Source organism: Zingiber officinale, chromosome 1B, assembly GCF_018446385.1.
Source record: "Zingiber officinale cultivar Zhangliang chromosome 1B, Zo_v1.1, whole genome shotgun sequence".
NCBI classification, from domain to species: domain Eukaryota; kingdom Viridiplantae; phylum Streptophyta; class Magnoliopsida; order Zingiberales; family Zingiberaceae; genus Zingiber; species Zingiber officinale.
Genome location: NC_055986.1, coordinates 9,346,289 through 9,359,504, shown reverse-complemented (window position 1 = coordinate 9,359,504; position 13,216 = coordinate 9,346,289).

The following is a 13,216-nucleotide window of genomic DNA, read 5'->3' as shown; positions in this document are numbered from 1 at the left end:
AATAAGCTTTGCAAACATAATTTTCAAATATAACATTTTTACAAAAGGGAGATTATTAAGGCTAAGTCCAATTTTCAAATAAAGTTTTCAAAACTAAATAAGATTTTATTTTTCAAGACTTAGTTTATAAAAATCCAACTTTTTTAATCAAATTTCAAAACTATGTTTGGAAAATCCAACTTTCAAAACCAACTTTTGAAACTAAGTAAAATCTGTTTAAAACCTAAGTTTGTAACCTCCAATTTTCAAAATAAATTTTCAAAAATATGTTTTCAAAAATCAATTTTTTAAAGCTAAGTAGAATATAATTTTCAAAACGAAGTATGAAAAATGTAAGTTACAAAATCGAGTAAAGTTTATTTTTCAAAATCAACTTTTCAAACCTAAATTTGTAAGTTCTAAATTTCGAAACTAAGTAGATAAATATGATTTTCAAAATTAAATTTGAAAAGTTTAAAGTTCGAAACTAAATAAAATCAATTTTCAAACTTAAGTTTAAAACAATCCAATTAAGGAAATCTAATTTTCAAAACTAAGTTTGAAAAATCCAAATAAAATTTTTGTTTAAAAAAAAACTTAGTTTTATAAAAGTTAGTGTTAAAAAGAAATATTTTTCAAAAATTAATTTCAAAATAAGTATTAATCCTCCCCTGAATGTGACAATACAAAAATTGTCTAATCAATTTGCTACTTACTGACTATTAGATGATAACAACTTTTACTTGGTTAGTCAGGTTAAGTCTAATTGTAATCAGTTAGTATTTGACTAAACTGAATAACTTAACCTGATTAATATCTGTTTTATATTTAACAGCCAGACTTATGTCGATGCACTGAAATAAGTATCTTAAGTTCAGGCAATTTGCCTATGCATCTCACCCCTTTCTAAGTTCGGCAATCACAAACAAGGGAATGCTAGGGTGTTGGCGAGATGCTCAAGTACTAGCCCTAAGGGAACATGCTTTCTAAGGAATTGTTCTAGTCTAAGGCTAAAACTGATTTAAAATTCTAAAAATGGGAAGTTTTTATAAAAAAAAATAAAGATTTTATCCTAGAATTTGAAAGAACTATTTTTTAAAAAAGTTTTTGTAATTTAAGAGTCCTAGTCTATTAAACACATTTTTAATTTTCTACGTAGATTGGTAAATTCACTTTCAGGGAGGGGTTTGATAAATATGTCAGCTAAATTAGATTTGGACTTAATGTACTTGAGTTCAATATCTCCTTTAGTGACATGATCCCTGATAAAGTGGTGTCTAATTTCAATGTGTTTGGTTCTTGAATGATGCACAAGATTTTTTGTTAAATTAATTGAGCTAATATTATCAATTAACACTTTTACATTTGTAAGGTTTAAGTTAAAATCTTTTAAGGTGTGCATCATCCATAATAGTTGTGCAACACATTCTCCTATAACTATATACTCTGACTCGGTTGTAGATAGAGCAACACAGTGTTACTTTCTACTAAACCAGCTGACAAGTGATGGACCTAATAATTGACATCCACTACTTGTGCTCTTGCGGTCTAATTTACACCCAGCGTAATCTGAGTCAGAATACCCTATTAATTCAAAATTATTAGTTCTAGGATATCAAATTCCTACATTTGATGTTCCTTTAAGGTATCTAAAGATTCTTTTGACTTAAATCAAATGAGATTCTTTAGCACATGTTTGGTATCTAGCACATATACTAATTGCAAATAAAATATCGAGTCGACTTGCAGTTAAGTATAGTAGGCTACCTATGACACTCCTATTGTATTTTAAGTCAATTGATTTTCCATTAGGATCGTCATCTAGGATTGTGTTAACTGTCATAGGTGTTCTTATTTCTTTAGTATTTTCCATCCCGATTTTTTAAAGTAATTCTTTAGTATATTTTTGTTGATAAATATAATTTCCCTCATTTATTTGTTTGATTTGTAATAATAAAAAGCAAGTTAATTTTCCTATTAAACTCATTTTAAATTCTTGTTCCATTAGATTTGTAAATTCTTCTAAAAATTCTGAGTTGGTTGAACAAAAAATTATATCATCTACATATATTTGGGCTATAAAAATATCCTCTTTTATTAATTTAACAAATAGGGTGTAAGTGCAGCGTAGGCCGGCAAGAGGGGGTGAATTGCTGTAAACAAAAATAACACTACCCTCCTCGTTCTTTCAACTCAATTAATGCAATAGTAAATAAAATAAAGACAGAAAATAAAAGCAGAAACAGAATTTAACCTGGTTACAACCAAGAGGGTTGTTAATCCAGGGCAGTAAGAAAGCACACTAAGAAAATTCTCCTTTGCTGAAGGCGGAGAATCCTTTTACACTCTAATGGCTCAGAACTACTGCTAGGAAATGCTTACAGAGTTGAATGTAGAAGTTGTTTTGAATTCCTAGCTCCAGGGGCCTTTAAATAGCCTCTGGAAATCTGATCTCGAGGGTCCAAGGTGCCTCCAATAGGGGTCCAAGGCGCCTCTAAGTGGTGAGCGGATAAAACTTTATCCGCAGCTCGAAACAGTCAGTTTGACCTGTTGAAGGCGCCTTCAACAAGGCTGAAGGCGCCTTCAACAAGCCTGAAGGCGCCTTCAACAAGCCTGAAGGCGCCTTCAACAAGCCTGAAGGCGCCTCCAAGCTGGCAGCTCAAATTCCAGCTTGCTTTCTTCAGCTTCCGACGCTCCGTTCTTTTGGGTGATTTCGGCCAACCGAAATAGGGCTCACCCAAACTCAATTTTCAGCATTCTCCTCGAGCAACCTTCCGCCTCGGCTTAACGTCCCTCGAACGCCGCGCACGCTCTTCACGCCCACCGGAGTACTCTTCCGCAGTTCTCTCGTCCTTCGGACGCACCGAGCCCGTCGGCTCCCTTCCCGTGCCGTCCTTTTCGCTAGCTGCGTCTTCCGCTCGACTTTCTGCGCTCCTAAGCTCCTGCACACTCAGACACAGGGATCAAACACAAAGCATGACCTAACCAACTTGGTTGATCACATCAAAAACTACCACGGGGTCTGACATAGGGTTGGGTCAATTTGACCTTGGTTGAACCCTTTGGATATTAGGTAAGAGGTTAGTTTTTCATACCATGCCCTGGATACTTGCTAAATTCCGTATAAGACTTTCTTTAATTTAAAGACATTGTCAGGGTGTTCTAGACTTTCAAACCCAGGTGATTGTCCTACATAGACTTCTTCTTTTATCAGTCCATTTAGAAAGGTTGATTTAACATCCATTTAATACAGTTTGAACCATTTATGGGCTACATAACTGAGTAACATTCTAATGGACTCTAACCTAGCTATTGGGGTATAAGTTTCATCATAGTCAAGTCATTCTACTTAACTAAACCCTTTAGCAACTAGCCTAACTTTATTTCTAGTAATTTCCCTAGTTTCACTTAATTTATTTCTAAATACCCATTTTATTTCTATTATCTTTTTATTTTTGGGTAGTGACACTAAGTCACAAACTTCATTTCGTTCAAATTGAGCTAGTTCCTCTTTCATAACAATGACCCAGTCTGGATTAAGTAAAGATTCAGCTACGATTTTAGGTTCAATTTGTGAAATCAAAGAAATTTAGCTCAGGTTTCTAAAGGATGACCTAGTCTGAACCTTTAGGTTTGGATCACCAATTATTTGGTCAATTGGATGATTTGGGTTGACTCTTATGGTTCTAGGCTGTTGATTCTCTTGAGATTCTTGTTCCTCTTCATGATTGGTTCCTTCTTGATTACTATTGCCTTGAGTAGACTCAATTGGTTGAAGTTGGGTTTGTTCTAGGTTTTGTTTGGATTCCTCAAATTTTACATTGGTGATTTCTTCAATTCTTAATGTAACCTTATTATAGATTCTGTATCCCTTACTATTTAGTGAATATCTTACAAAGATTCCATTTTCTATTTTAGAAGTGAATTTTCCTAAGTGTTCTCTTGTGTTTAGTATGAAAGCTAGACACCCAAATACTTTAAAGTATTTTATATTGGGTTGTTTATTATAATATATTTTGAAAAAGGTTTTGTTATGTGTTTTATTTAGTGTTGTTCTATTTTGTACATAGCAGGCTGTGCTAACAGCTTCTGCCCAAAAGTGCTTAGGTAGATTATATTCATTTAGCATAGTTCTATTTTTCCTTTCTACAATTTCATTCTGTTGGAGAGTTTTAGGATACGAAAATTTGTGATGATATCTGTTTTCAAGAAAAAATTTATTAAAGTTATGATTTTTAAATTCTCTCCCATTGTCACTTCTAATTCTTTTAATTTTAAGGTCTTTTTCATTTTCAACTTGTTTGCAAAAGTTTGTAAAGATTTCAAACGTTTCATCTTTATTTTTTAAAAATTTTACCCAAGTGAATCTAGAATAATCGTCTGTTATTACTAGACAATATAAACTTCCATTTATTGATTTGACCCCATGTGAGTCAAATAAGTCTAAATGTAGAAGTTCTAGTATTGAATTGGTTTGAGTTTGATTAGTTGGTTTGTGAGTAGATTTTGTTTGTTTACCTTGTTAATAGACATTACTTATTGTTGAGTCTAAGTTAGGTAATTTTTGTAATCCTCTAATTAATCCATTTAATTTACTTATATTTCTGAAATTAGTGTGTGACATTCTTCTATGCCATAACCAAGTTTCTTCTTTTTGTGTTAAATAACACTTAATTGAAGAAGTGGTTAAGTTAATTGCATAGATGTTATCTTTTCTAAACCCTTTTAGACTTATCGTAGGGTTATCTAGGTGCTTGATTAGACATTTTGAAGACAAACACATAACCTTATATCTAGTATCACACAATTGACTGATACTAAGGATATTATACTTGAAATTTTCAATAAGTAAAACATTTGTAATAATGAAGTCAATTTTAAGCTCAATGTTACCTATACCAATTATCTTGAGTTTGCCATTGTTACCAAAGACAACTGTTCCTAAACTTTTGTAGGTAAGTTGAGTGAATTTGATGTACTCTCCAATCATATGTTTGAAGCAACCATTGTCCAAGATTAACTTGGTTTCCTATAATTAGTAGGGTTGAGGGTTAGTCTATGTCTTAAGTTCAACCTTACTTAGGTAAGAATAATAGTAAAATAATTATAATTTATTATTATTATTATTATTATTATTTAAAATGATTTTTAAAGCGTTTTTAAAATGATTTTTAAAGAATTTTTAAAATGAAATTTTTAAAGAGTTTTAAAATGAAATTTTTAAAGAGTTTTAAAATGAAATTTTTTAAAGAGTTTTTTTTTAAAATGAATTTAAAAGAATTGAATTTTTTAAAAGAATTTTTAATTTTAATTTAATTTAAATTAGAATAATTTAATTTAAATTAATTTTTAGTCCTTAGTCATCTTACCTGATCTAAATTTTCAATCAGAGAATCCTATAATTTTTATGAGATGAAGTTAAGTTTAATTTTAGGGTTTGATTTAACTTTATGTTAGATTCAAGTTTAGCTTTGGGCTCAACAAATATGCATTCTCTGGATAAACTTCTGGGTTATGGTGAGTCACTTGGACATCATTAAAGTAACCATGCTTTCGAGGTTTTTCCAAATAGTCCTATCCACTGAACTTAATATAAATCTTGGTCTAACTAGTTAGAATCCGTAAAGGGTAGCTTCGGTTAGTTCCACTAAGCTAATGCACCAGGTCGAAGTCATATCTTCCTAGACATGCATAGACATAATTTCCTTGACGTACTATCATCCAAAACTTTACCAGTATCGTTGGCCAAGTTAAACTATTTTCTCTTTGAACTAGTCCTAATTATCCTGCCGTGCAGATTGGTTTTGGTTATCCTGTCGGGTAGGTTAATTTTGGAGGTGCCAGCTATTATGGAGCATCCCCCTGAATTATTGATCTGTTATTTTTTAAATTCAAGGTTTGTGTCTATTACTTTTATAACTATATTTAACTTGATGATAATCTGATTTTTGATGGGTTCTTAAATTTTTCGATTTTGATTTTATTGATCTAGGTTTGTGGTTTGGTTTTTGATTTGGTTTATTAGATTTTATATAGTATATTTTATCTTTAGGTATGTAATATTGGTTAATTCTTACTTGCGTGGTTAAGCATGCTTTCGGAACCCATGCTTTATTTTGTTATTTATGTTGAGTTATTAATGATTTAAATGTTTTATTTGAACTTACCTTGTAGCCAAGTCCGATTTTGTTGTAAATTACTTTTTGATTATTTAAAATAAGATCTAAATTTTTAGATCTTGTTGTAAATTTTTCTAGAAGATCTTTAGTTTATTAATCTCTATTTTTAATGTTAAATTTTCCTCCTCAAGTGTTTAGTCTTGAGTTGGATTAGCATTTGTGATTTATTCCTTGAGGTTTTGATTTTCCACAATGAGCAATTCATTTTCATTTTCTATTGTAGCTAATTTCCTATTTAAGAAGCAATAATTTTAAAGAATTTTTTATTCAAATTAAAATATACCTCTTCGGGGCGTTCGTAAACGAGTGCGGACTAGTGGCTTGATTCGTGTTTGGACCCATCTTCCGATTCGCCCTCCGATTATGCTTCGCGGGCCATCAACACGAGGTGACTCCGGTTCTTCTGATCTTCAACTTCCGATTCTTCTAAGGACAAGTTGTCCCACGCTGCTTTGAGAGCCTTCTTCTTGGTTGTCTTCGTCTTGTCGCTCTTCACTCTTGGGCACTCATTCTTGTAGTGGTCCTTCTTGTTGCATCCGAAGCACGTTACGTTCCTTGGTTCGGTTGGGGAGTTGATCTTTTGCAGGTCCTTTTTGCTGAAGCTCTTCTTCCTCTTTGTGAACATTTTCCTTACAAGATTCACCAGGTACTCTTCGTCTTCAGAATCCTGATCAGACTCATCTTCAAACTCAGGCTTGTTTTTCGTTCTTTTCTTGGAGGAACCTGCAAACAAGGCAACACCTTTCTCGGTTCTGGCGTTAGTCTGCTCATGTAATTATAATTTACAAAATAATTTATTGAGTTTTAATTTGGATAATTTTTTTGAAATTTTGTAGGCATCCACTATAGATGCCCACAAAGTATTACGCGGAAAAGCATTTAACGTGTACATGATTAGATTGTGATTCTCCATTTTGTGGCCTATAGGGTGGAGTCCGTTGAGGATGTCTTTGATCCTCGCATGCAGTTGACTCGCCGTTTCTCCTTCATGCATTTTAATATTAAATAATTTATTTAAAAAGAGATTACGCTTCGTTACCTTGGCGTCGCTTGTTCCTTCGTGTAGTTTAATCAATTTATCCCACAATTCTTTTGCGTTTTGGTGCGGTCCTACCCAGTTCAGTTCTTCCTTCGTCAACCCACATTGTAGTGTATTGAGGGCCTTGAAGGTTGTATAGGACTTCTTTTTCATGTCCGAAGTCTACTGTTCCGGGTCCAGTGGATTTTCGAAGTTGTCGACTAGCGCTTTGTAGCCTCTGGTGACGTTGAACCATTGGTCGAAGTATGTCTTTAGGTAAACCTCCATCCGTTTCTTCTAGTACGGGAAATCGTCCCCGTTGAATAGGGGAGGACGTACTGTGCTAAAGCCTTCAATTTGAGACATAATTATCCTACATACAAGAAAACAAATAGACAAGAAGTCCCAAGACTTGGTCTTGGATTAGTAGTGCGATATTTAAGAAAAAATTATCTAAAACTGAATTGGTGTTGCGCCAATTCAGATTAATTGCGTCAAAAAGATTTCCAAAAAGGTAATAATACCAGTTTGGAATATAACGAAAAACTGAAAATCGAAAAAAAAAATAAAAAAAGTTTCACCCCTTGTTTGATTGGTGGTTGCATCAAATTAGAGTGGTACCTGCTCTGATACCACTTGTTGGATCGAGAATTCACTAGGGGGAATAGCGATAGAAAATTTATCGAGTTGCGTAGCGGAAAAATCAAAAAACAACAATGCTAACAAGATTCATTTTACTTGGTTCGGAGCTTTTGTCGACTCCTACCCCAAGGCCCGCACTCGTCGAGTGCTTTCGTTGGGCAATTCACTAGCAATTCGAAAAAATATTACATAATTGAATTACAGGAAATGTTAAAAGGAATTCCGACAATAATAATAAGGAAAAGAAGAAAGAAAGAAAACACTTTGTCGGAGTAGCCTCGCGGTGTCGCAGGAGCATAGCAGAGCACGTGATAGAAGATCTTGTTATAATTCTTTTGCTCCAATCTTCACCCTCCTTATATAGGAGGTTCGGGGTGCCTGGATCCCTTCGGGGCGCCTTGAATGTGACGTAGCTGAGCCAACCAGGGTGCTCCACGTGGCGAAGCTCGTAGGGGATAATTTTTACATTCCGGGCGCTCGGACCCTTGTTTTCCAGCAGTTTCCTTCCTGCAAGAAAACGTTAGTCTGAGGCAAATATATATTCTGCAAAATAGAGTGTTAGCACAGTTTATGATCAAAATGAAATATTAATTAGACTCTGTCTCATCGAGACCGAAATCTAGTCAAGATCTCAACTTAGAGTTCTGAAATGGTTATAAGTTGGATCGGCGCCTAAGTTCCCTTCCCGGGAATACGTACTCACAGTCACTCTCCTCCAGTGGCTTGCCTTCACTTACCTGCTAAACGTCCGGTCAGCCCGTCGATCCGTCTGGACTTTGTGCCAGCTATCTGGTCAGCCCGTCGAGCTAGCTGGACTTCGTGTCAAACATCCGGTCAGCCCTTTGACCCGTCTGGACTCCATGCCAGCTATTTGGTCAGCCCGTCGACCTAGCTGGGGTTCGTGCCAGACATCCGGTCAGTCGTCGACCTGTCTGGACTTCTGCACACTTGATCAATGTATTTAGAACACAAATGAAACTAACTTAACTTATTTTGTCATTTCATCAAAACTTGAGTTAGACCGTTAGTGCTAACCGCACCAACAATATGTATATATATATATACAAAAATTATAAATCTCACAATGATTTTCCATAGTAGATCTTGATATTTGCTTTTCGTACAAAACAAAAGACAACTCACAATGATGCTCAGAAAAGAAGATCGGAGAAGATATCAAAGAATAACTTGTCGTCGGAAGAATGATCATGAATGAATCGGAAAGCTCTTCAAGATTCCACGAGCCAAATTCCTCTCTATTGGATGTTCTCCTTGTCGATTACTTGCTCAATCCCTCACAGTGATGCTCGGAAAAGAAGATCGGAGAAGATATCAAAGAATAACTTGTCGTCGGAAGAACAATCAAGAACGAATCGGAAAGCTCTTAAAGATTCCACGAGCCAAATTCCTCTCTACCGGATAAACCTTGCACATAGACCTTTCCCATATGGGACGAACCCGACTTTGCACAAACCTCGCACACAACAAGCTCCTGCAAAACTCCCCTCTTCTTCTTTGGCTTGGACGCATATATATTAGAGGAAGATGACTCTTCCTCTCCCTCTATTAATATAAGAATTAAGTGTCGGTCCCTTGGAGGTCAGCAAGAGGGGAGGAGTGAATTGCCCTACAAAAACAAATCAACCCTTTCTTGACTTATAACTTGAATAAGAACACTTGTAATTAAAAATAAAGAGACTAATGAAAAAGAAATAGATATAAGAGGAATTACTTGGTTTACAATTAGAAGATTGCTAATCCAAGGAGAATGAAGCACATTTTTCTGAAGATCTCCTTTGGGCGGAGTAGCCTCTTACAACGTTAACAGCTCACAAACAAAAGTAGAACAGAAAGAATGGAATTACAAGTTGTTGTTCTAACTGTTGAAATCAACGTTATATTTATAACACTGTTCCAGGCACCTGGAAGGGTTTCGAGCGCCTGGAGTGGGATAGAATTCTATCCCCGACACGTCAGTCAACGTCCATGTCACTTGTGATAAACTTTGGGTTCCGGGCACTCGAACTCTATAGGCTCCGGGCGCCCGAACCACAAAAGTCAACAAGGTTGACTTTTTACGGTCTGGTTCCTCTGCTCCGGTTCTACTGGTCTCGATCCGAGTTTTCCGCTTCGGCTCCGCTAGCTTGGGAGATCTCGGCCATCCGGAATAGGACTCACCCGAACCCAACTTCCGGCCTTCTCCTCGAGCAGCCTTCCTCCCCGATTTCTCGTCCCTCGAACGTCGCGTGTATTCTTCTCGTCCATCGATGTACTCTTCCACGACACCTCGCCCCTCTGACGCACCAAGCCCGTCGACTCTCTCCCGTGCCGTCCTTCTCGCTAGTCGCGTCTTCCGCTCGACTTCCTATGCTCCTAAGTTCCTGCACACTTAGACACAAGGATTAAACCAAACAGGACCTAACTTAACTTATTTGATCACATCAAAACAACCTTGGGGTTCTAACAATCTCCCCCTTTTTGATGTGAGCAACCCAAGTTAAGGTAGAGTAAATAAATATAATGTAAAAACAAATAATTTTGCAAATAAGTGCCAAAAGATTTTTCAATGAAAATTTTTTGATTATACCTCCCCCTAGACTTAACATTCTTCTCCTCATTTGATTACATAAAAAATGGGGCTCTTAAAAAGTCTAAGGTTAATTTTAATTTTTTTAAAAAATTATAATAAATTAGAAAGTTTTAAGTGTTGCAAAAAAAAATTCTAAGTAAAAGAAATTTTAAGCAGAAAAAAAATTCTAAGTTAAAGATAAAATTTTTAAGTGAAGTTTGCAAAAATAATTTTAACAGATATTAAATCATTGACAAATATTGAAAGCATTTTATTTAACTATTTTATGTTTATTGGTTTGTTAATTAAATATTTAATTCAGAAATTGACTTCTAGGCTGTGGTGAGACACTAGACCTTCTTGGTTATTGGATCATCAACCACTTCTAGACAAAGCCTTTTAATGAATTCAAATATTTATCTTTCTACCTAAAAGTCCTAAGTCTAATTTCACTTTTAATTTAAATAAGTTTTTGGAACCTAATATAGGTTCCTTCCTACAGGGTCAATCAGGTATTTTCTAGGAATATATGCTTTTGTTATTTTTCTGATATGTCCTTTGTGAAATCTATAATACCAATTTAATACTCTATAGTTTCTAAAAATAGAAAAATTTGGACGTGCAGAATTTTTTAAGTTATCTATTTCTTCCTTTAATTTAGTATTTTCAAGTTTTACTTTTTCAAAATCTCCTTTAATTTAGAATTTTTGCGTTAGGTTGCCAGCCAGCGTCAAACTATGGCAAAATTTCATGAATGAATCCATTAAACTATTGTGCTAATGCTAGGTTGTTCCCCGGAAGGAACGCGTTGCAGGGTCCGACTGTAACGTCTCGGCAAGGACCGCTACATCTCCAGAACTCGGGTGTAGTGATAAATATGCAAGAGTTCGCGTTACAGGGTCCGACTGTAACGTCTCAGCAAGGACCGCTACATCTCCATGAGAACTTGGGTGTAGTGTTAAATAGGCAAGAGTTCTCACACCATAGGTTAGATAAGAACAAATATGATAGGAAAACTAATAATCTAAGATTTGGAACATGGAATATAGGAACTCTCACTGGTAAATCAATGGAGGTAGTAGATATGATGATTAGGAGAAAAATTAATATTTTATGTGTACAAGAGACAAAATGGACAGGTGAGAAGGCAAAGATGATAGAGAACTCGGGTTTTAAGTTATGGTACACTGGAAAAAGTAAAACAAGAAATGGAGTGGGTATTATTGTAGATAGTTTGTTAAAGGATGAAGTTGTAGGAGTAGTTAGAAATAGGGATAGAATTATAGCCCTTAAGATAATAGTGGCGAAAGAAACTATAAACATAATTAGCGTATATACACCAGAGGTAGGATTAGATGAAGCTACCAAATCAAGGTTTTGGGAGGATTTAGATGAAATATTACAAAATATTCCACCAAATGAAATGATTTTAATAGGAGGTGATCTAAATGGGCATGTCGGAGTGAAAAATGAGGAATATGAGAGAGTACATGGAAATTATGGGTTTGGAACGAGGAATGAGGAAGAGAAAACTATATTAGATTTTGCGATAGCATATGACCTTATATTAGCTAATACGTTTTTTAAGAAAAGAAAAGAACACTTAGTCATATTCAAAAGTGGAAATAATAAATCGCAAATTGACTTTCTTATGGTTAGGAAGAAGGATAGAAAGATTTGTAAATATTACAAAGTCATCCTTGGAGAAATCTTAACTATCCAACATAGTTTAGTAGTGTTGGATATACGCTTCAAACATAGTATCAATAGAAAGAAAATATATACGATTCCTAGAATTAAGTGGTGGAAGTTAAAGGATGAGAAACAAAATATATTTAAGGAGAAGGTAGAAGCACAAGCATTAGGTGAAATATATGATGAATCTAATACAATATGGGATAAGATGATATTAAAGTTGAAAATAGTAGCTAAGAGTGTACTCGGTGAGTCAAAGGGACATGCACCACTAAGTAAAGAATTTTGGTGGTGGAATGAGAAAGTACAAGAGAAAGTGAAGAAAAAGCGAATAGCTTATAAGGAATTATATATTTGTCAAAATGAGAAAAACTTAAAAAAATATACAATAGTCAAAGAAAGAAGTTAAGAAAGTAGTGAGTGAAGCAAAAATGAAACTTTTGAACGATTATATCAAAAATTGGATACAAAAGAAGGGGAAAGAGACATTTATAGAATATCTAAAGTGAGAGAAAGGAAAACAAGAGATCTTAGCCAAATAAAATGTATTAAAGATGAATGTAATAGGGTATTAGTAAACGATGGAGAAATAAAAGAACAGTGGAAGAGATATTTTCATCAACTTTTTAATGAAAGTTTAGGTGATCAACTTAACTTAGTTAATTTAATTAGGTCGAGCATAGAAATTTTAATTTTTATCGTAGAATTCAAACTTCAGAAGTAAAACAAACTTTAAATGAGATGCACAATGAAAAAGCCGTTGGACCAGATGATATTCCGATAGAGGTATGGAAGTGCTTAGGAAAATAAGGTATTGAATGGCTTACAAAATTATTTAACATGATATTGAAAACGAAAAAAATGTCTAATCAATGGAGGATAAGTATTCTAGTTCCCTTATATAAGAATAAGGGAGACGTACAAAATTGTGCAAACTATAGGGGTATTAAACTAATGAGTCATACTATGAAACTTTGGGAAAAAGTAATAGAAAAAAGATTAAGGAAGGAGACCATAGTGACAGAAAATCAATTTGGGTTCATGCCTGGAAGGTCGACAATAGAAGCTATACATCTTCTTAGACAATTAATTGAAAAATATCGAGAGCAAAAACAAGATCTACACATGGTATTC